Source organism: Manduca sexta, chromosome 3 (genome assembly GCF_014839805.1).
Source record: "Manduca sexta isolate Smith_Timp_Sample1 chromosome 3, JHU_Msex_v1.0, whole genome shotgun sequence".
In the NCBI taxonomy this organism is placed as follows: Eukaryota; Metazoa; Arthropoda; class Insecta; order Lepidoptera; family Sphingidae; genus Manduca; species Manduca sexta.
The window spans coordinates 1,013,226-1,040,104 of NC_051117.1; the positions used below are offsets into that span (position 1 = coordinate 1,013,226).

At 34.6% G+C, this 26,879-nt stretch overlaps 1 protein-coding gene across 1 annotated transcript in view; it reads left to right on the forward strand.

The window, feature by feature from the left end:
* Positions 1-617: 617 nt before the first annotated feature.
* LOC115456027 (solute carrier family 41 member 1) overlaps positions 618-26,879 on the forward strand; it is a 76,957-nt gene continuing 50,695 nt past the window's right edge. Inside the window, exon 1 of the mRNA XM_037440169.1 lies at positions 618-913. The gene's annotated coding sequence lies outside the window, so the exon portion shown is untranslated. The remainder of the gene's footprint in view (positions 914-26,879) is intronic.

Below are 26,879 nucleotides of genomic sequence, written 5' to 3' on the forward strand. Positions count from 1 at the left end.
AGGCTCTCATTGTAAAATTTCTCGCGGTAGATGTTATAAATTCAAAATCGTTTCTTACTGATCGATAGGGTAGTAATTGGCAGAATTTGTATCGTTCGTTAATAACGCGATGGAACCCTATTATAAATTATACATTTTGTTATTAATCACCTACAAACAAAATTTACAATATAACAAAATATAAATGGTCTCGTATTGGCTCTACGAAGTAGAGATTGATTAATAATTATTGTTTCTTAATTATTTTTAGTCACCTCACCACTAAACAATACTTATTCAATGATAAAATTGTATAATAAATCCTATTTTTTCATTCAATTTAAAATTACAAATGTTATCGATACATACGCGTTCCAAATGTATTAATATTCCGATTATATTCTTATATTGTATCTGTCACAATTAATCATGCATGAATTACGTCAAATAATAATAAATTAAATCGATCATTCGATTTAATCCCGATAATGCGAAAAAGTCCAGTTCTACGTCAAATAAAAATTTGAAAATCGAACTTCTGCATGCATATACCGACTTAGCGCAATACGGTAGCCGTGTGGGAATTTTAGCCGTCTTATCCTTATCAACCGAGTAGCCCACTTGATATTAAAAGGAAGGTGTGTTACCTGAGCAGACAGTGAGCTCGCAGCCGCGCAACGCAACGCACCTGCCATTTTGTCGGCCATCGCGCTACACGTGAACGAAAATGTAATTGCATTTTAAATTTCGAACAGACAATAAACTTTTTTTTTCTTTTGTAATGTAAATTAAAAATAGAACACTGGACAGTGTAAATAATTAATCGATGTAAATATTATTATATTTTACAGTGTTAAGTGTGTGTAAATATATATTTTTTATTCATTAAAATCCTGTGATATTAGTATTAAGGATCAGTGAAGTGCAACCGCAAGTGAGTATTTTTATTATTTTATCTACTAGTGTTTGATGCTGACAAAATACATAAATTTAGAATAAAAAAAAAGTAAAATTATCTTTTTTTGTTTTCGGTTTTGTCAACATCAAACTTGTGTACTTATTCAACGAAATCTAGTTTTTTTACGGCTCGGTCGACACAATTATTTTTTTGTTGCTTTGGAAGCGAACACGCAGATTCGTTAAGGTTCATAGAAAAATCATTGAACTTGACTTGTGTTGTGTTGTTTATGTATTTTATTTTTAGAAGCACCTTTTAAAATTCTATTTTTGCTTCGGCAAGCAATGTAGCATCTATTGCTTATACATATTTTTTTATAAAAAGGTTTTAATTAATTTTATGCATGTTTTTCTTGTAATAATATGTTAATATTATATAAACAAGATTTACCTAATAAAGTTTTTAATTTTAATTACATTAAAATATATGGTTTGAAAATTAAAAAAAATATATAAATTTACAATGAGTGATGCTTCTGAAAAGCATCAGAAAAAAATAACAAAAGATTTTTTATCGTATTTTCTATGTTAGTTTCAATGGGTAAACCGGAAAAAGCAAATTAAATTCAAATATAATTATAGGGTATCATTAATTAAAAGAAACATTAACATATGCAATTAGATCTGTTAAATAATTTTTGTATAGAGTGAACTGAATTATAAATTATCAACTTTATAAAATCTCGATATTGCATTATTAACCGGAATCAACGATCGATTTGTCTAAGTTAATTTAAAGCCGTTATCTATTTGAAGCCTTTAGAGATGATACAAAAAATCGATTTGTGTTCTTACGGTTTTTTAATACTATTGGGCAAAGGCATTGCTTTGTCTGCCATTAAAACAGGCGAATGAGAACTGAATACAGAAAAGGTTTCAAGGCTTTCTTTTGATAAAAATAATGAATTGAAATATAACAATTAGTTTGATGAATTTGATCTACAAATGTTGCCTTGCGTTAGCAATTTCGTAATGCAACCTAGTTCGAGAAAAAAATAATTTGTATTTACTTACTTAATGCTTATCGTGTATTACAATCATTTGTATAGTATACAAAAGCCTTATTAAATAGTAGTCCACCCCAAAAATGGTCACGTGACGTAATAAAAAAGATTTATTGCGTCATAGAAATATAATAATACCATTATGAAGTTATTGTACGCGTGCAATGTACATGCTTTATAAATAGATATTTATGGTATTGTACTAGAAATAAGCAAATATCTGCCTTCGTATTGTGTAATGCTGTTTGTTCTTTCACCGCAGCCGTTTGTTTTCGTCCACTGTGCGATATTATTCCACGTCCAATAAAAGGAAAAAACCCAAAAAAGTCGTTACAAGCAAAAGAACGATATTTAAATTTCAAAGTTTAAATTTAGAACGTAGATAAATTATTTTCAAATAATTTTATTACTCGTAACATGTTACCCACGTTTAATTAAAAAAAAATAACAAAGTTTTTGTCGTTCGAATTTCAAATGCTATAAAATATATAAACGTCGTTATGAAAAAAAAAACTAAATATTTTTTATTGTCATTAACAACCTGTATTGGTGTTTACTTTGAATTGAGATATTCAGGCCCACGACATTCAGGCCGGTATGGAAATTGCGATCGGTGAGAATCCGTTCAAATGATAGGCATTGAACACGTTTTGAATTGCGTTTTAGCAGAAAATCATTGTGGCGACAGGGTTGCCATTTATTGTCTATAAAGCTATATTTATGGTCAGAATATACAAAAGAAAAAATAATAAAGTCAAGTAATCAATGAATGTTTCTAGATCTGTTTTATATTTGAGAGTACTTTAGTAATTTATGAATGTTAGTGATATTATTATTTTTTATAAAAAAAAAACTGGCAAAAAAATCATAATACTTTTAACAATGCTTTTGCCAACCCTAGCTAACGCGCGTTGTGAAAACGTGCGTTGAACGCGTACTATCTAGACGGGTTATAACTCCTTCGTAAAAATCTTAGGTGCAATAATAATTCAGTCTAGACGGGACGGAAAAAGGCGGTCAAGCGCGAGTCGGGCGTACGTTCAGGGTTCCATCCCTTTATAATTTTGGCTTTATTTTGTTGAGATATCTACGATCATGTATTTATGAACGAAACCAAAACCTACTTAAATAATAGTCTATGCAACTAAAAACGAAAACTAACGTATTCTTGACCTCTAAACTTGAACATAACCCGGCCCCTGACCCACAAATATGTCCTTGAATGACTATTTTACAAAATTGTGTAACATGACAGACGTGAGAACAAGAAGACGTAAAATAATACAATTTATGTCTGAGTCAACTATTAAGTCGCTTTATACCAAGCTATGCAAATTTGAGCATTAATAGTTTTGATGATTTAATGCGGAAAGTTTTATATCTTTTTTATAACTTATATATTGATGTTAAGGTTCTGCACTTCTCAAACGGCCTTGAGCATTGGTTCCATACGTTCGTCGCACGAGTTATTAGGATACGCAAGGTTTTACGAATAATTGTTTAAAAAATCTAATTTCGGTTTGTTTGAAAATTTTAAAGTACCAAAATATCCCTTATTAAATTATCTATTTGATATCTTGCAATAACATGTACTTTATTTTATGATGTGTACTTTAGGAGATGCCCGGAAACAATTTTAGTGGCATATTTATCATGAATTTAATGATACAAAATCTATATTAGAAATAGAAATGTATCATACTTTTTAACCGACTTCTAAAAAAGAATCTTCTCATATCGATGTGTTTTTTTACGTTATTTACCTCAGAACTTATTCATTTATTAACCAGTTCGGAAACAACTTATTTGAAAGGATTCCAGATAAGTTTTATAAAAATGTTTAATAGTTTTGTTTTTAAAGTGAAATAACTGGAAGAAGTATGTTGTTAAGTAATTTTGCTTTCACGTCATGAGATAGCCTATAACAAACGGTCCGCCATTTAAAAAAATCTTTAGTATACAGTACACTAGTAAAATAGTTCTTGAATTCTTTCTTGTAACAACGCGACGTCCCCATTTACATATTTATATATCGCGAGAGACGGTGATTTTTACTAAAAAAAAATTACTAGATAAAACTAAAGGTCAGTAGTTATTTGGTGGATAAGTCACGACAGTATGGCATGACTTAACAAGATGTTGACATAGGCAAAGTCAAAGACTGACCTGTAATTAGTCTTGAAGGAATTGAGTACTATCAAATAATCCTTACTAGTGGTAGGTCTCTCATATGTGAGAGTCCGCCTGGGTAGGTACCACTGTAGTATCTATTTCTGACCCCAAACAGCAGTGTGTAGTTACTATTGTGTTCAAGTTTGAACATTGTAGCCTGTGTAACTACTGGACATAAGACTTAACATCTCATGTCTCAGGATGGCGAGCGCAGTGGAATACCAAACAATACTTTGTAATTTGTGGATAGTATTTCTGTTTATGGGTGTTCGTATCGCTTACCATCAGACGAACGGCAAGCTCGGCTCCTTATTCAAAGCAATAAAAAAAATTGCTGTCAGTTCATCTTTTGTAACGGTTGAGGAAAACATGAGGAAACCTGCATACCTGAGGAGTTCTCTATAGGAATGTTGAACACGTGTGGAGTCTACCAATCCGCACTAGGCCAGCGTGGTGGACTAAGGCCTAATTCCTCTCAGTAGTAGAGGTCCGCCCAGCAGTGGGCAATATAATACATCATTCGTGTGAGACTGACTCATTTTATATTTTCCAAAAGTAACGTTAAGCAAAGTTTTTGCGTACAAACGTACTAGTACAGTTAGTTAAGTTCATTATACATACAAACGGACATTGAGAATGTAAATTTATTAATGAATTCACGGAATAGTGTTAAGAAATTCCGCACGACATTACTTGATTATATAATCTCGTAAAAGATATGGCTAATCTATACTAAATGTAAAGCTGAAGTTTGTTTCTTTATTTGAACGCGTTAAACTCAGGAACTGATAGTTCGAACAGAAAAAATATTTACGTGTTGGATAACCCATTTATAGAGGAAGGTTATAGGATATATATGACCACGCTATGGCTAATAGGAGTAGAGCAGTAATGTAAAATGTTGCAAAAGTGGGGAAAAATTTATTCGTTTTGAGAAGTTCCGTAGCGTGCGCTGCTTTAAGGATTAATGTTCGCAATAATCAAGTATCACGGAATTGTAAAGGAAATCTCCGGGAATTGAGTCATTTGAATCGATTTAAATAATTCTTCTTCTTTTATCAATAGGACATTGTTCTATGGTTATAATTTATTAAACTTGTTGATGCTCGCGGCTTTTGAAGCGGAAATGGCTTTTCCGCTATAAAAGTCTCCTAAACACTCTATATTAAAAAAATCTATGGGAGCCAATTACTGGGATAAAAGTAGCCTACGTGTTAATCTAGGACATGATCTATCCATGAACCAAATTTCATCTAAATCCGTACAGCTATTTCTGCGTGTACTTCGAACAAACATCAAAACATTTTCACGAACTATCGTATCTATAATATTAGTAAGAGGAAGATAAGTGAGATTTCATACAATTGTTAGACCAAAGGTAACATAAATTTATATCAGTACTTGGTAACTAATCTATTAATTCGCTATTACGTCACGTTTTAATTATATATTAATCCTGTATTAATTGATATTTATAATAGAGCAAGCATGGATAAATGGAAGATTAATGAAACTTTAAATTGATTAAAAAAATAAAAGAAACCTACCGATATGTCGCATCGTATTCGAATCGTATGCATTTATATCGATAATTCAATTAACACAATGTAATGCAATTTATTGTGTTAATGGATTTTGAATATTATTCTAATGAAGACGAGGTCGGTAATAGTTTGACAGTAAAAAGTTCTGCTGCGCTTCGCCGTATGCGCACCCTTAAACAAATAGTCTGTACAACCTTTCGCGCAGTCGGGTTTTAGATAATTTTACGTAAACAAAGCAATGGAGTAATAGTTAACAATTCATTATCTCGCAATCAGTTATCTTATCGTGTATATTGAAATCAAATTGGAAATATATCTTAAGCAATGCAGCGTTGTAACGTTCTAAATTCTCTAGAAAATATTTTGTTTTGCTTTAAGAACTAGAACATTTGAGTGTATCGTTCGCGTCTATTACGGCATAAAACTATCTCTATTTAGAATTAAAATAAGAAAAACACTTCTGAATTTCGATCACAGTGGCCAATCTTAATGAAAATCAGTCAGGTTCGCAGGAGATATTATAGTGCACAAGTGTGTGCGCAATACACAAGCACTCTCTGTTCCTTCACTCTCATAGTCCGGTGAGACGGCAATCCGACATGACCGAAGAGAAATCAGGCGCAAGACCAACGGCTTGCGCCTAATCCCACGGCCAACTTACTGACTCCGAGCTGACAGTAATTTTTACGACAGAAAAACCTAGTCACATTTATTTTTGCACCGGGATTCTAACCCGAGACTTCAGCGTGACAATCGTATGCGTACCGCGTATGCAATACGACTACGTCACCGAGCAAGTCACACAGTCACATTCGATGCAGAATAAAAATATACTAAAAATATTTTTGTTATCTGCATATTTTTATGGCTTTGTATTTAATTGCACGCTTAAATGGGTTGTAGATTATGTTATAAACGGTAGGATAATAATAAGTGCGATGACACTCCTTAACCTAAGGCATCATATTAGATATGAAGATAGAAAAACACCTGCATATCTGCCTCGTGGAATACATTTTTTATACGTGCACAATGTGACCCCACCTCCCCTGATGATAAGTGGACCAGTAGAATGTCGACTAACGAGAGATGATTACCCCTCGGCAGTCGACACAATTATGCCGGTCTGTTGGAGGATATATACAAGCTGATCTCGACGCGACAGTTATGTGGGCCACTATGAAGGTTTTAACATTTTGTACGGTGGTCGCTATTCAGGCGGATATAAAATGTACCACAAAAAAATACTCATATATATACTTGGAGGATCTTTGCAAGACTAGATGTGATAAAACAATAGATATTTATATTTTTTTATTGTGGGCAATCATTAATGATAGCACAGTGCTAAAGTAGGTGAAAAAATACAAAACATCAAAGCAAACATTGATTTGAAAAAACGATTGTTGATAAGGAGATGAAAGTATAAAGCTGTTTTTAAATTTCGAATACGTTCAGCTACCTTCGTGGCTGACTGTAGTACATAGTATAACCCAAACGTCATGCTATAGAAATAAAAGGTACTGTGGCCGAATATAGCCCGGTTCCTAACAAAGCCCGCTATCCATTTATTTTTGTGTTGTAATGAAAAAAATATACTTCGATTTTTGTTACATCTTTTAATATTACATTTTTAAATATGTAGTTAATATTATGGAGGTATTCAATTTATTCTAAGTTATCTGTTTATTTGTTGTCTTGTCATAAATGTTTATATGTGACAATTTTTTTTCCTAAGATTATTACTCGTAATGACTAGTTGACAGCCCTTGGGACGTCCTTCAAGCCAGAACATAACAGCTCTTAGTTGCTTCTACACGGCAGAATATCATAATTATATGATAATATAAAGAAATAATTTACAAATATAACTACTGTTGTGTATGCATGAGCTATTGATTTATTATCTAACTGTGCCTATTTAATTAAATCATCAGCAACAAGACTTCTAACATGACCCCAACTTTCTCAAGCTTACAAGGACTTATATAAATACACCGGTCTGTCGGGTGAGCGTTTTAGGCTCGCGCAACCCTTGAAAATTAAGCGACCATGCTTAGGGCAACCAACTAACAGGTTACGAACCTCGGCTCAGGACGGTTACTGAGAGAGGATGAGACATTAACGAAGGCACAAGGCGTCCCCTTCTGCAATAAAGCTCTCCTAAATATTTCCGAACTGGAGGTCCAGGCCTTTATTAAATCGATTTTTAACAGACAATTAAAATGTACCGTGCGCCGTTAGAGGTACTAAATACACTAATTTGTATATACATCAATTAACTGTATCATTTATTAACCATTTTCTTGCGATAATAATGCACGAACCCATTAACAATAAAGTACATTTTCGTTGTAAAATTAAACATAATTTTAAAGATAAAAACTTTACATTGTTGTAAACCTTAATGTTTTTATAAAAACCTCATTATTATAACGATACTTTTTATGGTAAAATAATGGATACGTTTGTTTAGAAACTGCTAGAAAACTGTTTTGTGAAATAACCTTTTTCCTGTTTGTATTAACTCTTTTATATGTATAAGTATATAACAGATATTTTTTTTATAGAAATAAATGACAAGACGGTAAATTGGCGCGAAATGATGGCGTTCTATATACTTTCTAGTCTTAAATCCTGTGTTCAATAACCTTAAAATTGTCTATAGTATATTGCGTTTTTTTCTATATTGTCTTCGATGGATCAAAGTTTACAATGCTTACTAAAGAAATACTTAAAGGACTTTTTAAATTTTGAATTCTTAAGAAACCTTTATTATGGGACGTCGCTTACCTCCAGACGAGTATACGCGTCTCGTTATCCAGTACAATACAATTTCGCGCCTTTGAAATGCTTTGTCATGCAGATTATGTCTCTATTGACAATGGACACGGTTCATAATTGCTAAACTAATTGTAGGCTGACATACACGTGATATTGACACGCGGAACGTACACGTTATGAACCAAAGTTAACATCTTGTAGGAAGTAGATTCTTAGGGTTGAAATCCAATTAATAGTCGAAAGACTTATTAAAAGTATACTCTATGACGTTCCGAACTTTAACAAAAAAATATTTGATTTTTTTAAGGGATTAGGGCGTAGTAAATATTTGCGAAGCGGGGCGTATTAGTTAACATAGTTATACAAATAGAATTCGATTTCCAACTTTCTACAAGACCACAGTTCCGTCCTCGTTGCCAAGGACATTGTCACGTTCCTCGTCCCCCTGACCCTTCTAATAGTTCCAGCCCTCATGCCAACGAAACGGTATTAGGTAGGTGGTCTAGTATGCCCATTCCCAATTATTGATGTCTCATCCTCTCCCACTGGCTGTCCTGAGCCCAGGTTTGTAACCTGTTAATGGGTTGCCCTCAGCATAGTCGCTTGATGTCCAAGGGTTGCGAGCGCCTAAAACGGTCACCCAAAAGTCCGGTGTGTTTGTATAAGCCGACCCTATCAGATTAACAAAGGTAAGTAATGTTGAAAAAAAAAGGAATTTGGCTTTAGAGAACAGATTAACTTTTTTTTACTGTACCTCTAATATGGGAATTTCTGGGTTTCCATTTCAAACAATTCAGCGCAGTTTTCTACAGAATTTACCTATACGGTTATTACTATAAGAAAATTGTATAAAATACTCGGCAAAAGACGTACTTTATAATATAATTATATAAACGTGACTTGAACGTATTATGTTATTTAGATATACGAGCGTTTAGATTTCTAGTTTGTATCTGTTTTGTTGTAATGGTGACTACAACTTCTGGATTTATGTTGAAAAAAAATAATTAAAAAATCTTTATTTAAATATAAGAAAGGTACAGAGATAATTGCCAGAGGTTTTCAAATTAGGCTGACCCTATGTCTTGAGGAACCAATTAATATAATATGAAATAAATTGTCTAGCGCGAGTTGGAGAGCCTCTATGTTTTATATGTGTGTGTACGTGTGTGAGTGTGAAGGAGAGAGAGTTTAAATGTGTGACATATGGTACTTAGCTTATCATCTATGTCCCCCGTGATGAATAATTCCTAGCTGAATTTCGGCCACGGTGGCCAATCTCAACGGTGTTCAGCCAGGTATGCAGGAGATGTTATAGTGCACAAGTATGTGCGCAACACACAGGTGCACTCTCTGTTCCTTCACTCTCATAGTCCAGTGAGACGGCAATCCGACATATCATACCCAGGATCAGCTTGGAGTCTAGAATTTGTGCTAGATTACAATAGGCTAACCCTATCACAACATTCAACGCCAACACATGGCGGAGACTGGTTGCCCTTGCCTACACCTTGGGAAGTAATGGCGTGATGTGTTTTTTTAAGAAAACCTTTTAATAATTAATTAAAACTCAAATATATTGCGTGTTTGCTTTTCATATCTATGTTGTCAATTACGGTTCTATTTTTCAAATGGATATCGGAAAGTCGAGCAAGGCTGTAATTTATAAGAGTACTATATTAAAATAATAGGGTCTGTTATTGTGTCTGTGCATTGAAAATGGCTGAACAGATTCTGGTGTAGTTTTTAGAAGCTTAAACGAGTGGAGGAGTTAGTCAAATATAGTGCTAAGTTGAAGTTTCTTTAGCAATATACAATATTACCTATATTTAGATGTGTTGATTGTTACCCAAGAAGCTTAAGGAAACAGCAATAAAGACTATAATCACCTATGGGTATACAAAAGATACTCAAAAAACTTCTAGTGAGACGTATATCTTTCTAAATACACCTTTAATTTAATTAGCAAGAGTTCGCGTCTCAGAAAGAGGCAACAGTCTTGTCCTCAGTTAAGTATTCTGTGTGTCACTTAATTTCGTAATCTACTGCAGTTCAGGATTGATTGACAATTTCATTTTATCTAGCAAATAAATTTGCATAAATACTCATTTTTACCTCGAACTTGTGCACTCTGGAATGAAATTTGCTGGTGTTAGGATATATTTTATATCCGCCCGACCACTGTACATACGGTGTTAAAACCCGCCATATTGACACATAAGTTTGTCGCGTTCCGACAGCCTGGGCCCTTATTCTGTATGATAGTGTAAACGCGTAACGCGGCCGTGTCATGTTATCTTCGAGAAATGTGCGTGGAATGGTATTCTGTAAGCCAAATTTCTATAGTCCTAAACATGATGCGTTGTGTTACGTGCTTGTTGCGCACTGTTAAAATAACGTGCGGGATAGAGAATAAGGCCCCTGTATATATTCGGTTCCAACAGGCTGGAATAATTGTGTCGACTGTCGAGTAATCATGTCTCGTCAGTCGACATTTTATTGGACAGCAGCAAAAGCAGCAGCATTTGGTGCAGCGGAGCCACGTTACTGTGCCCATAATAAAAAAATAAAAGATACCTCCTCCCACGATGTTTCCTCAGCATCAAGACTTGTCCGTTAAAAGTGGTGTAAAAAAATACGGTAGGGAGCGGTTTGGCTGTGCCCTTCATTGTCCACATTCATGGTGATGGTGACCACTTACTATGAGAGCGGCCGTTTATTCGTCATGCCTAGCATCGTCCTCAAGGTAAACATGACATAACAAAATGTAGATATAAACAACTCATTGAATTTATTAACCAATAATAAAACTTCATGGACGCATCTTCAAGTTTATTGCTGCTATGCTAGAAATAGTTTAAAGATCGATCTAACGTTTGTCCCCGTTTAAAAAATTTATAAGAACAGAGTATTTACAATTGAAAGAACAATACTTAGAAGAATTACAAACCAGTTTCATAAAATAATGTCAGTTTACTTAACCGAGAAGCTGAATCAAAATCCAGGGCCCGCGTAACACTTGAACAAATAAATTAAAACCACCATTGTGTATATTGTTATGTATATTACCTCCGTGGCGTAAAGTTGTTATTCCGATAATCTGTACAGTTATTGATACAACTGAAAACATGCGATTGTTCGCGTTATGATTAATTATAACGTAGTTTAACAAGTAACTTGTCATTGTAGATTCTTTTAGTTTAATTCAGTATAGAAATAGGCGTACGCCATTTAATCTTGGAAGGAGTCCATATAAAATGCAATACGAATTCAAATTTGGAATAAAATAAAAAGGAGTGACCCAATTTTTTAATTTAAAAATGGAATATAAAATTAAATTTAAAATGAAATAAATATTGCAAAGGAAGTATTTTCTATAATGCCTAAACGTTATGCGTTCCGTTGCTTCGCATATAAATACCGGCATAATGATATTACCGGTATTCGTGATTTGTATTATTATTTAAACATAATAAACAAATAAATAAAGTATGGTCAAGGCATGTTACAAACACATTTTATCACGTATTGAAATCCAGAATCTAAGTCATTGCCTTCTTGTTCAAGGTTGAAGATACTATTCCCCCGTACTCAATTTGTTAAAATAATTAGAAAAACATGTCTCAAATACGTGTCAGGTGATTATTTAAAGGACGATGTGTTTCAATTAGTATAGAATTGAATATATTTGCACAGTATGTATGTAATGTTGGCGTGTTGTTTAAATAATGTGAATCATTGAATTGAAAGTAAAAGATTTCTTGTTGTAAAAAATGAAAAGACATGAAACAACGGGGCTGTGATATAGGTAGCTATTATAATCATTAGTGACGAATTTTCGTGCAAACAAATTACAAATATGCATGTACTTTTTAATAGTAAAAACGTGTAGAAACTTTTTTGAAAAATTTGTCATTACGAAAAGAATTATTGAATTACACGTCGACAGCGTCTTTTTGCATCTAAGGTCTTGGTGATTAGCATGTAATCAACCAATAAGCATATTTATTTTTAGGATAAATATGATTTTAAATTAAAAATTAAGCACGAGAATGATCCTTGTTTTATTTTGAACACATTCGGAAATTCATATGCTAAAAGTAACGTATGCATTAAATTATATATACAGAAAATAAAAAAGATGCCCAATTAATTTTATCATTTAACGGCGGAGTGGAATTTAAATAAATTGCTATCAATTCGTAATAAATGTTTGTTTTTCATTATAAATATGTGTAAATGTAAATTGTTACCTGCATCACATATCAAATGTATTCGTGTTTTATTTCGATCTGATATTCAAACAGACTTGTTTTTTAAGACTTTGGTACTTAATCAACAAACGGACAACGAATTGAGCGGTTTTGTTAACAATATTCGGATATGGATCTCCCAGAATCTTTATTGAAACATGCTAAATAACAAATATCCGACGTCATATTTTCAGCAGATTTTTTTTTTGTATCGGACTCCGCAGTCAATCCCGGGGGAAACTTGCGAATGGAATACAGGAATCCTCCGGCTTTGCAGGGCCCTGGAAGAAAGTTGGGAGAGGATAGCTGGATAGGAAGTGTGAGGGATAAGGAAACCTCTTAGGGTGGGAGGAGGCGAGAAAAGCAAATGTTCGCGAGTTCTTATAGGCCTCAATGTGAATTGGCAAACATGAGGTACACTTAACTGTGTGCCTAGGGCCGCGACAAATGTCCTCTCATGTAAGGAAGTGCATTTGGTGTGGAGACCGAGTGCATAAGACTTGCTTTGGAGGGTAGCTGATAGCATATTGCACTTTACTTGCGAAAACCAAATATGTTGTAGAAGACAATGTTGCATACTTTGACCCAAATGCTAATACAGGGAAATGTGATCCTTAATTTTATAGATCATAATGTATTCTTAGCTGATGCAGGACCATATAAACGTATAGGTTTATTTTAAAACTATTTTTAGCTCCTCACGAAAGGAAGAATGTAAAATTAATGTGCGCAAACAGAAGGTGTACAAGGAACCACTGAGGATGCATCCGTGCAGATTCAGGGTTAAAGTGGCGCGATGAGACGCATTTGATTGCGTTCAACTAAAATGCACATAAGACGCGATTTATCGCTAATAAAATACTTACTCCTTTTGTATAAGCAATAAGACAGATACGTCATACGTCAGATAGGTGGGTACCAGCACTTTTTTTTATGCGGGCACAACAAACCTCACTGCACTTGATGGTAAGTGGAGGTCCAATAGGATGTCGACTGACGAGAGATGATTACCCAGATCTATTGCAGACACAATTATGCCGGCCTGTTGGAGCGAGATATAAACAAGTGATCCTGGAACGTCGACACTTATGTGGACCGCTACGTCGAGTTTTAACATCTTATGTACGGTGGTCGCTATTGGGGCGGATATAAAATATATCCTACCACCACTGATATATTCCTATGTATATTTGTCGCGTTAAAGATAGCCAACGGTCACAGCTCGGGCCCTGTTCGTTGCATATGCGATGCTCGAGGCATTAAAAATACGAAACGACGGGCGGTCGGTACAATGCCTCGGTTTCCAACGAACCAAATAATTTATAAGATGCCACCTGGGACTCCTGCGAACTGTTCAATTCGTTTTGTACTTCGAATTGTATAAATTAAGAATAGAATGACAGGCTTCGAATATTGTTTAATTATATTGTGATTGACTGTCTCGGTAGCGAGCGAAATCAGGCTCTACCTACCTACTCCTTAAATTGAAAAAGGCGTGATGCTTTAAGTAAATGAGGTCTCACATACTCCTTTATGTCATACGACAAGCCTCAGTACATTTTCAAGTACGCAGAATGGATTTTTAGTTTTTACAACTGACCGTCTACCTGACGCTCCAGTGTTGCAAATAGTGTTGGAAAATCTAGTGTTGCTCAACCTGGGATTTGAATCCAGGACTTCATGCTCAGCAACCTATGATGCCACAAGACAACGTGGCCTCAGTATATGCTACAACTGATATTATTACTAACAAATGTCTTTCTATTTATGGTCAAAGGAGTAAGCAGAAGTGCAACTAGTGCACTCACTTTCCATGCGCGTTCCGTCCTATGAAGTGATAGGACGAACCTATTGCCCTTTATCGCGCACAATTCCTGACCCGAAATGATACCGCATTGCAAAACCAATATCACTGCCCGACCAGATAATCAAACCTGAGACGTGAGCGCGGTAGCCGTTGCGCGCACGTAATACGACGTACTCCACCGAGACACATTGATATTATAAACGTGGTGAGACAATAAAAATATTATCACATTCCCCTATCTAATATATCTATAATACCCAATAAGTAATACCATCTTCTCGTAAACCATATTAAATATAATACAGCACTTTATGACTATTACGAAATGCTATAAAAATAAATAAGATATGACCAGTGCCTCCACACGTGAGTGCATTGCTTATTGTATAGAATAATCAAAGTGTGATGTTTAAGCTGTTTAAAACAATTTAAAGATAAACGATCTTTAAAATTTATAAAAATTTAAATTTAAATTTAGAACATAACAAGAATTGTTGCTATAATCTATGTGAATATAGTTTTCAAAACTTTTATTGTCTGTGACAGTTCTATATTCTACAATTAGTTTATGGGCCATACTTTACGTTTGTCTCTGTCGCGTTGAATTTATGTATTTTCAATACATAATATAACCACGCTCTGCTACAAAATACTCGACAAACTTCATAATGTTTAGCTGAATGTAACCAAGTGACGAAGCAAGTGACTTGTCATGGTTTCACCACAACCTAGAAAGTAATAAATAGTGGTCGAAATTCGACCGTCAATATAATTTATATTTGTAACACAAATTTTTATTTCATTTTCTGTAATCCTACTCCTATATGAACTTTAATTGTGACAAATCTTGCACAAGGGCAATGTGCTTAAAAGGGTTTAAAGTTTTTTTCTATATGGCGTATAGAAGTTAAAATTGAATTCTACAGATCTTTGCACTAACATCTTTGATACGTGCCTTTGCATGACTGGTCGCACATTTTATTTTAAATAACCTCCATAACGTTTACTGTGCATTTTACATGTCAAATACCTTAAACCGGTGGACTGAGGTGTTGCATGACCAACATCTCAGTCCACCCTGCGACTGCCAAGGCTGCAAAGTCTTCAAAACGTCGGGGGAATATAATCATTTAAAACCGCGATATAATCCGTAAAATAGTTTTATTTTAATAGCGTAACTTATTTCTACATCAATGCTTTCATCAAGCTAGTTTGAGCTCACTTATGACGTCATAGTTCATGTTAGAGGAAATGAAAGGATATATTTCTACCTTTTGGATTTCCAGATAGGTAAATACGTCACGCAAAAATAACTACTAGGTTTATTCTAACCGCATGTAAAAGTATTTCCCATATTTTTTCATGTTTAGCGCAGATCAAGCTTCCCTGTATAATTCCTTTGTTAGTCTTGAAGACTACGTATTTTTCTTTAAGTCATGTTCCCACTTGTTTAAAGGCTGCTATAAATTAACCACTACTCATTATGATGATTTCAAGTTGATTTGTTTTTGGTAGGCGGTTGGTTAACAAGAAGTCCTTGTTAAAGAGGTCTAGATCCCTTGATTTGAAAGAGAAATATGAACGAAAAGTTGAGTAAAGCAACCGCTATTAGGTATCAGGCCTCAAGTTCACAGCCCAGGGGAAAGTTTAGACTTAAAATTGTTACTTACCAGCAATTTAAATAAAGTCCTCTAGTAATACTCGATATTTTTCGTCTCGTATAAGAAGGCTCTAATATGTAATTTCTTTTTTTACCTAACAGCTATTAATTTTATTACAAAAACAAAGCTAAATACAAATATATTACACATAATTCCTTTCTATCCGATTTCGTGTACTATTTTGCAGATAACTCTTTTTACTTTGCAACTAATCATTTTAAAAGTTCATATTTATATTAGCAGGTTATGTTACCTTTAGTTCAAAGATAGGATAAGATTTATTTCACTTTAATTTTCTATAGAATAATGGTCTTATTCATAATAAAACTATTAGAATTATCGGAAGTTTATCTGGGCGTTATCGGAGGCATGTAAAAAATTGGTATTCATAATGGTTCAATTGCGCTAAAAGTCTCCGATAAAGATGCTTTAATTTATCGAGCCTAACCCCGTCTTTACACCTATGTTAAGCGTTCGATAGCAAAAAAATGGTTGACGTCGGTCAGCTGTTTCGTGTTGTGTGACGCTTGTTGCCAAAGTCAGTGTGTACTTAGAAGTATACAACATTTCGATCATTTTCGTTTCAAGAAGTAATTTTATTTAGTTACGTATTAAAAATGCAAGCCAGGCTGCTTTAGGTAAAAAAATGTGTCGTCAGAAATTCGATCGGTTTTCTCTGGATAATGATGAATTCCGTAAACGGTATTATTTTTCCAAACATACGGCTGCATTTATAAGTGACTGATAGTCCGCGAAGAGTTGCAGCTTCACCGTATAGGTTGTGGCAGATCACCAGAATTGCAAGTATTAATTAATTGCATTGACATGTTGCGATCGTCATGAAGTAAGTTAATTCTATTCCATATTATACAGACTTCGGTAAATACGTATACCTAATGATGAGCTACTTTTAGATTAGTTTTTTTTAATAGATGTAAGATGTTGGAGACCTCTATGGATTATCTTAAGCCACTACCAGTGGTATATGTAGCAAAGTGGAGCGTGCGCTTGTACTTATAACATGTTGCAGATTATAACTATGCCCCACTTCTTTTCAGAGGAACCCTTGTTAAGGCTGGAATTTCACCACGTAAAAGACTTCCCATCTATAATTGGTTGTATTTATTACACCCATATACAATAAAAAATATGGTTTGTGATGCAGCCTAATATTATATAGAAAAGGATATTATTTCCTCAATGTTGTTGTTCATAAGATTTAAAGGTTTGTTGTAGGTGACTTGTGATGCTAATCTTCAGATCAGAGAGATTGTTAGATGGCAAAGCAGCACTCATAACTCCCGGATATTGCAACAAGAACTTTGGTGTGTGGAAACAGCATTTTCAATGTCTGTAACATGGCATATCTTAAATTTGGCAATGTGAAGACTACTGTTGTGGCTCTTGCAGTGTTGCACAACATTGCAATTGCTCAAAGAGAAATATATGCCACAGAACAATGTTTCCAATATTGAAGAGGTGTCAGAATCAATTATTATCATCATTGAACCAAAATCTAGATTAAAGTTGTTCACACTGAAAGGTAACTAATTATACAACATAATTAAAGTTAGTCATTGTCATTTATTTTAATAAAATGTATATTTTTCTTTTATTAATATATATCAATTTTGATTTTTTATTTCACTGGTGCTCATTGTCCATCTGAATAGCATGTTGCACTTCTACTGTTACAATTTATTCTGCAGATGTGGGACAAACCTGAAATTATGCAATGTATAAGAATTCAACATAATTTGAAATAAAAAATGTTTATTCAAATATACAACAGTGGTATCCCACAGGATTATAGTATAAATTATAAATTACTTAATGATGATTTGTTAATACCTCCCTTATATTTCCAGGTGGAGGTGGATTACGAGTATAGTATACTAATGCATCATATGCATGCCTTAATCTGTGTACTTTACAAATTGTAAATCATATTTGATTATATGATGACTTGTCATAAGAGCCTTTTATATATATGCCTACATGATAAATAAAGGTTTTATTTATTTTATTTGTTATTTTAACTAATAAAGACCTCAAAAATGTTTTACTTATGACCTACCTAAAACAACAATGTCCTACATGATTATAGCATAAAATGGATACATACATATCTCCTTTATATTTTCTATTGGAAGTGGGTTCTGAGGAGGCACAATGAGCATGATCTAAAAATAAAATTGATTTATTCCTTTTATATTTAATTGTGCTGTTTTAACTTTATTATTTGTGCTAAATGCCACCAGGGTACATAATCACTATTGTATATTATTCAAATATTTTATTTATATGAATATTTTAAGAGTGGCTATCATAGTGCGTATTGCAAGAGTAGCAATATTTCATTTCAGTTAGCACAGCTCCCCAAATGAATCTACGACATCTATATGAAATTGTAGTTCGTGTCGACATTCACGTTCAAGAATTCATATTCTTTTAGGGAGGGTTTTGGTTAGGGAGCGGGTTCATACCCGGTCCCTAATCAATTACTTCAACAAAATCTTGTAAAAAAAGCAATAGTTAGTAATGCAGGAATGCATAGCGCAAACGTTCAAATACAGAAAAGAGCTGCACCAACCTTGTCTTCCTCCAACTACATTTCACTTCTCTATTTTATCTCTCTCCATTTTATCGCAATTTGCTGCCTGCGTTCTTCCAAGTTTTACAAAGAATTTAGAGAACATCAAATAAATCTTCCTCCTGTATTTATTTTATTTACTTTTTTGACAAACGCCATTGTGACAATGACTAGACAATTTTTTTTTATTGTCTGTTTCCAGAGACAAGACTTGGTAGTAATTGGTAGAACTTATTTAAATTATTTTTTTTCTACGAAATGGCAATGGCAACATTGTGCACATTTAAAGGCCTTTTTGTTATCGGAGGTTTACGAAACCATTATGAATAAGAAATTTTATCGAAGGCTCGATAAGCTTAGAGGACGTTTTAACTATTTGCGATTTATACCTTCGATAAGGGTTTTATTATGAATAAGACCATTAAACTTTAAAAAACGTAACATCTTACATAATAGTCTATAAAATCGACATTTAATATCAATCAACATCATTTCATATTTATATTTTACTAGCTTTTGCTCGCGGCTTCGCCCGCGTGAATTTTTTTTCCGGGATAAAAGTCCCACTATATATTTTCCCAGGATAGTAGCCTATAACCTTCCCAGGGTCTTATACTATCTCCATACTAAATTTTGCTTTCTTATACCACGTACTATGTCACGTCCCGGTTCCGTGGAAACGGGATAAAAACTATCCTATGTCCGTCTCCTGGTTCTAAGCTACCTCTCCACCAATTTTCAGCCAAACCGGTTCATCCGTTCTTGAGTTAGAAATAGTGTAACTAACACCATTTTCTTTTATATATATAGATATGTGGTTAAGTTACCTTTAGTTGAAAGATACGATAAACATTTAATACATAAAATCTTCAATAGGTTAAAAGACGTAACATCTTACATAATCTACTAAACAATTAAAATGAACTACCAATTTTTATTTATCTTTGGTGTTACATAAACCAATATATTACGAACACATTTATAGTTTAGTTTCACAATATTTCATCTCGGACGTGGTAGGCAATGACCAATTACGTTGGGTCTATCATCATCAATCATCAGGAATTTTCGAGGGTGTGTGAAGTCTACCAACCCGCACTAGGCCAGCGTGGTGGACTAAGTTCTAATCCCTCTCAGTAGTTGAGGAGGCCCGTGCTCAGCAGTGGGACAGTATATAATACAGGGCTGATATTATTATATCATTAGCCGCAGGATGTCAACTGCTGAACATGAGCCTCCCTCAAAGATATCCAGGTCGACCTGGTAAGCGGCCCGCGACATTGACTTTTATGAGGTCATCTGTCCACCTCGTGGGTGGACGCCCGACGTTGAGGTTACAGTTATGATACGCCTAGATGTTACAAACTCTTACACCTTATTCTGTAGTTTACAGAGTTCAATTTTTTTTGGCATTTATTTGCTTCCTCGAAGCGACAAATGTTCCCCCATGGGTGTGGAGACGGAACGCACAAGAATTTAATCGAAAGGTCCCTGTTATGGTTAGGTATATATGTAACACACTCATATAGTAAGGGATTTCTATTGTCTTTTACCGAGCAGAATTCCAGACTCGGGCTAATACTGGCCCAAATCCAATAACAATCATAATCGAACCGCGTGCGAAACATCTACGTCTAATCATCTGAGTATACGATTGTCTTATTTTTTTACGCGCACGACAAAGTGACCCTTCTGTACCTAATTTAAGTGGGTCTAATCTAATATTGACTGACAAGATAATAACCCCAGTCGATAATTATGCCGGCCTGTTGGAACCAGATATACACACTACACAGGCTGATCCCGGAACTCGATACGTGAACCACTATGGTAGGTTTTAGTTCCTTGTGTACGGTGGTCGCTACCCGGGCTGATATAAAATATATCCTACCAGCAAAGCTCTTAAGAACCAGATTTTAAATAGATACAAATTATAATAAGAAAAAGAAACAATTGTCGCAAGCCGCCGCGGTCCATTGCCTCTGTTGCAATCAATGCGCAACACAACGCAATCACAATTCGGTCTTAAGGGCTCACGATTTCCAACTTTTTTTGTACTAACGCTAACAAATTTTTGCCTTGAGTTATGTAATTGTGAAATTACCGTGTGGCGGTGAATAACGTAGTAATAGGAAAAGTAGCGATAGCCTAGTTGGTTGTGGAACGGACTGCCGAGATGATGACGCAGGTCCAAAACCCAAGCGCACACACCTATGACGTTTCTAAAAATGATGTGTGTATTCTTTGTGAATTATCGCTTGCTTTAACGGTGAAGGGAAACATCGTGAGGAAACCTACATACCTGAGAAGTTATCTATAAGAATTTTGAGGGTATGTGAAGTTTACCAATCTAGGCCAGCGCGGTGGACTAAGGCCTAATCCCTCAGTAGTAGAGGAGGCCCCGTGCCCAGCAGTGGGACAGTATATAATACATGATTAATACTATAATAATTATTAAAAAAAAAATAGTCGTGAAAACATAGTACAGCTTTTACATTTAAAAATGATATGGACAGTGTCTTTCCAAAGCAACATTTTGAAATCCGTTTCTCTGTTTTTTCTAGATATAAAATCGATTAAAAGTTAATGTAATCGATTAGGTCGTATCGATACGGATGACGAAACCTAGTTTAAAGTAATTTCTTTATTAGTTCTACCACAGTTCGAATCAATGGCGTTTATAATCAATGTATATGAATGTTTATTGCTCATCCATATATATTAGAAGTTCAAGGTAATTATAATACGATTTTATTCTTAGGCTGTATGATTTTAAGACCTTTGCGGTTAGCGGATTATGTTAAGGCTTCGTAGATAGAATTACTAGGTTAAGGGCAAGTTTGTTATTTTTTAATATTTCACCTTATTTAAAAAATTGATATCCACTGCGTTCAAGGAAGTAGATATAGGTGTATCTATTGAAAGTACGAATTTATTTAGGTAATGCCCGCCATTAGTTCGAGAAGAATCTATGCTAATATAATATAAAACTTGTATATTTGAACGCGCTAAACGCAAGAACTACGAAACTGATTTTGAATTTCTTTACACTAATGGGAAGCTACATTTCTCCGGAGTGTTATAATCTTTTTATCCCGGGAAAATATTTATCCGGGAATCACTTTTACACGCGGGCGCAGCCCCAGGCAAAGGCCAGTGGCCAATATAGAGATATTAAATCTAACCTGCCATAGCAACTCCGTATATTATTTACATTGGAGGAAACAAGAGTCTTCCCTTCTCAACATTAGAAGCAGGATACCTAATTCCCGCGTGTCACATTACCGTCCGTACCTTGCCCGTCGCATTGCGTTGAAGGTAATTCTAATTGTTTTTTGGCGTGTACATGGCCAGTTTTGTTTTTTTTTTGCATTCATGTGGCCAGTTTTAAAATGACATAATTTTAGTCTTGGATTTTGTTTTCTGGTTTTATGTAATGAATGTCTTGTGTTAAGCTTTATTTTTTATATAACCTCTGTAATATCCGTTTTTACATTTAAATTATACGTTCTATTTACGAATTCAAGTAAATAGGATTTATTCTCGTGTTCCATATTTGAATTAAACTATTGTTCTATATTTTCCGACAAAAATATCTTAAATACGAAAATATCTTAAATAAGAAGTATTTTATTTCTAAAATACTTTTCAGTGGAGATGTTAAAATCTTTGGCTTGTTTGCAACCTGACTCTGTTAATAAGAAAAAATAAACATTTTAATTGTAACAAACATGACCAATGATGAACTAAAACGATTTCACACTGCGCACGTCAGCGAATATACGTTGCTATGGCGAAAATGTTGAGTTATCTCTTTATGTCAGCAAATCCATTCGAAGCTCATGCGACCGCTGCTTGAATATGCCACGTGTCTCATAATCTATATATTTTATAATATTATCTACTATAGAAAGTAATCATAGGTAGGGGATGCCTTTGTTAGTCACATTTTTAAATTGTCCTTTTACGATAGGCAGCACATTACAATTCATATTCAACTTTTTCTCAAATCCGTTTATAGGCAAAGGTTATACGAAACATACGGCCAGCATGTCAAATAATAGCTTCGTTCTAAAATTAAAATATAAATGCATAAATTCATATTAACAGAAATTATGACTAAACAAAACAAAAGCAGATATGATTAATTTTATGTTCCAAGATATAAAATATATCATTAAAAACTAGGTACCGTAAATTAATGCTTGAACACTACTCGATGATTTAAATTCATAAACAATAATCGTTTCCTTAACAACCTTATGACCGTAGACATTATTGTGGTATGGAACCGTCAGTGCTCGAACCCTTCTCATACTTTACCGGTTTTAACTGTTTTTTTTTTATAATTTGGTTATTTTATTTGCAATATGTTTGTGTCATGGTGTTGTGCAAATAAATTATAATTTGTATTTGTATTAGGTCTATTATTACTCATACACAATTACACTCATAAGTCTAGAAAGTAATGACAAAAAAAATAATTAAGTATACATGATTATTATAAAGTAGACAGCATTTTTTATTGCAGTATGCAGGTATACAAGAAAAAAAACAAGTTAACAATAAATATTGATGTAAAAGTAATTAATCTTCCGTAAATAGCTAACATGGCCACGATTGGCGAAACGTGACGTCATAAGCACATTTTCAGCATTTGGACGCTGATTTGACTCATTGTCGTAAGCAATATCTATACTGCAGTACTAAGCGCAAAAGCGGTATGTCAGGGAAACCTTGTTTCGAGATAATCGAAGTATTGTATAGTTTTATAGTTTTGTATGTAAAACTGAGATAGAAGAACTCTTTTAAGGTATTTTTAACAAGATCTAAACAAGATACCATTATTTAGGTAAGTTCATTGGATGGGTATTTCTTTAAGCTATCTGACGACATAAAAATCAAGTTTTTTTTTCTATATACCGCTTTTAAACTTAGCACGGCAGTATACTAATATATAAAGCTGAAGAGTTCGTTTGTTTAAACATGTTAATGAGCTACTAAGCTGATTTTTTCCCTAATAGGAAGCAAAATGACTCCTGAGTCCTATGTTACTTTTATCCCGAGAACATATTCATCCCGGAAAAACTAATTCACGGACACGGAGCCGCGGTAATATTAAATATGTCGGATGATCGTTACTATCACTCTGTGGACACCGGCAAGGAACTGGCTAGAAATAACACTTAATCTAGGTAATTATTTACTTCACAGGTAGAATACAACCACGATGCACAGGACTAGGCTAAACAAACTAATCAAATAGTGAAAGTGGACTGCATCCGTACTTTGGGAATGACGTTTTATAAGTACTGTCTACTCCCACCCGCCTCCGTAGACGTCAATATGACGTTTGTGTTCGTTTCAATTTCGTACTCATGACATTCGACAAATTTAGTTTTATGAGCTATGGATATTCTTGAGCTATTGAAATTGTGGCCTTAGCGAGTCCCTGAAATCTAAACCTATCATATATAACCGCTGACACAGCTGGCGGTAGACTTCGTGTCTTGCACGGCTTCGTAAGGGCGAGTGTACATGGGCGGGAATATACATATATCCAGTACTAGGCGTAGCACGCGAGTTCGCTCGTGTGAAAAGCCTTTGCCACATGTCCCTAAATAAAAAAAGTTGCGATCCATAACGTCACCTGAACGTTGCCAGCGCCATCTATTACCATAAAAAATGATTAAAGGCTCCCTCAATTTTGCATTAAAACAAATTAAGACAATAAAAAGTAAATTATGTATTATACAAGGACATAGTCTACTCGTGCGTCAAATTTCATGCAAATCCGTTCAGCCGTTTTTGCGTTTACTTCTAACAAACATCCAAATGTTCAGACGTTTGCATTGCATTAATTATATCAATTAGATTAGTTGTAGAAGGTAAATTGGGTTTAAAATTGTAACTATTATCAAGTGAATAACTTGGTAATTTACTTGATTTGTGCAGAATTTTTTCCGAGACCCGATAAAAAAAAAACAAAAACACACACAATCATTTTTAATATACCTCCTTGAACTACGTTACTAAATAATTGACATAAATAAAAGCATTAAGTTATCAAACATATAGATAATTTGGGTATTTTTACACAATTGATTTATTTTCATAATTATCAAATACGCGCATGCGTCATGAAAAGTGAGTCATCAGATTCGTGGTATTTTTTTTAACGTCCACGTCATAGCGATCCCACTGCACCTGAAGGTAATAGGGGTCCAGTAGAATGTCGACTGACGAGAGATGATTACCCCTCGGCAGTCGACATAATTATGGCGGCCTGTTGGAACCGGATATACACAGGCTGATCCCGGAACGCGACACTTACGTGGGCCACTACGTCGGGTTTTAATACCTTGTGTACGGTGGTCACTATCCCGGCAGGTACAAAATATATTCTACCTATATCTTTACTATTGTATATATACTATTTTAAGATTATCGACGCTATATTTAAAGGCAGTTTCGTGGACCTACTATGTTGAGATAAAATAAATTTCCGGATTTTATACCGGTTTTTTGTATTTTAATTTTCTCTCGACGTTTTGAAGACTGCAGCCTCCATAGTCATTGTGAGGATTTAGGTTTTAGCCTTCCGAACAGTCAAATGTATAACCTATATTTTTCAATTATTCATTTTCTTTACAACGTGATAAAATCTCAAAACTAGTTTTATTTCAGTGTAATTCACGTAAACATAAAAAATCATCACAATCAAACCCCGGTTGACTGGTAAAGAATGTCTTCGAAATGAAGTCCGCCATCAGATTGTATGAAGTGCAAATACATAAATATCTTTTTATCTATACTGTGAACTTATCTTTACAGTACGTTGACCTAAATAAGGAAGTAAGTGTTTCCGGCTCATTTACTTGCGGCCTAAATCTTGTTATACTAGCCTTGGATCGACTGTCATTCGATCCTGGATAATAAATCGGGGAAGACCACACGACGAAGCAGAGTCAAACTAGTGTCAGAGTAAAATGGTTAATTTTCTATATTTTGTGGTGGGATTTATTTCATATCCGCCATGATAGCGACTACCGTACACAAAGTGTTAAAACCCGCCATAGTGACCCACGTAAGTGTCGCGTTCCGGCTTGTATATATCCGGTTCCAACAGGCCGGCATAATTGTGTCGACTGCCGAGGTGTAATCATCAGTCGTCAGTCGATATTCTATTGGAGCCCACTTCTTTTACCATCAGGTGTAGTGGTTTAGGGACTTGGGACTAAACACTAGCAAATCGTCACATATCTGCCTATGCCTCTAAAGGGAAGTGTGATGCTACTACGATCTTCTAAAGGCCGCTATAGGGTCACTTAGCCTCAGTAGCATACTAAAACGTGTTTGTCCAAACATTGTAATTTGCATGCGCAGGAAATAAAAATCCATGGAAACGTGTAATATTCATTGCTTAACGACTTCTCTTAATGATAAGATTGTCATTTTCTTCAACATGACATTGTTGTAGGAAAAATAATTGTGAAGTAATTTCGAAATGCGCCAGTCGAGACTACAGATCGCCCTGTGACTATGAAGGTTGCAATCTTCGAAACGGGATAAAATCTATATAATATATAAAAATGAATCCCTATTTCCCTTGGTCACGCCATCACGCGTGAACGGCTGGACCGATTTCACAAATTTTTGTTGTTGTTGTGTTTGTCAGGAGAAGGTACTTATGATAGAAAAAAATCAAAAAATTGCGCGGAAAATTAGAAATTTTAAGAACACTTAATGACAATATTAATTTAATACAACTGTCAGTGGTGCATACATAGTTAAGACGGGACAACGTCTGTCGGGTCAGCTGGTTATAATATAAAACACCGAATAATAGTTTTATTTTCATAAAAATGGCGTCAATTTAAAAATGATTATTGAAGTCATTTGTGATATTTCAGGCGTATCTTGTGTAGAAATTAAAAAAAATAGATTTTACTATAATTTGTTTGACTACCTCGGTGGCGTAGTTGTATTGCCCAGGTCTACGGTTTGAATCGCGGGTCGAGTGATATTGGGTGCTGCTCTGCATCGGCCTGAAGTCTGGAATTTGTACCTAAAATAGCGATATGTGTATCGGTTCCGACAGGCCGGCATAATTATGTCGACTGCC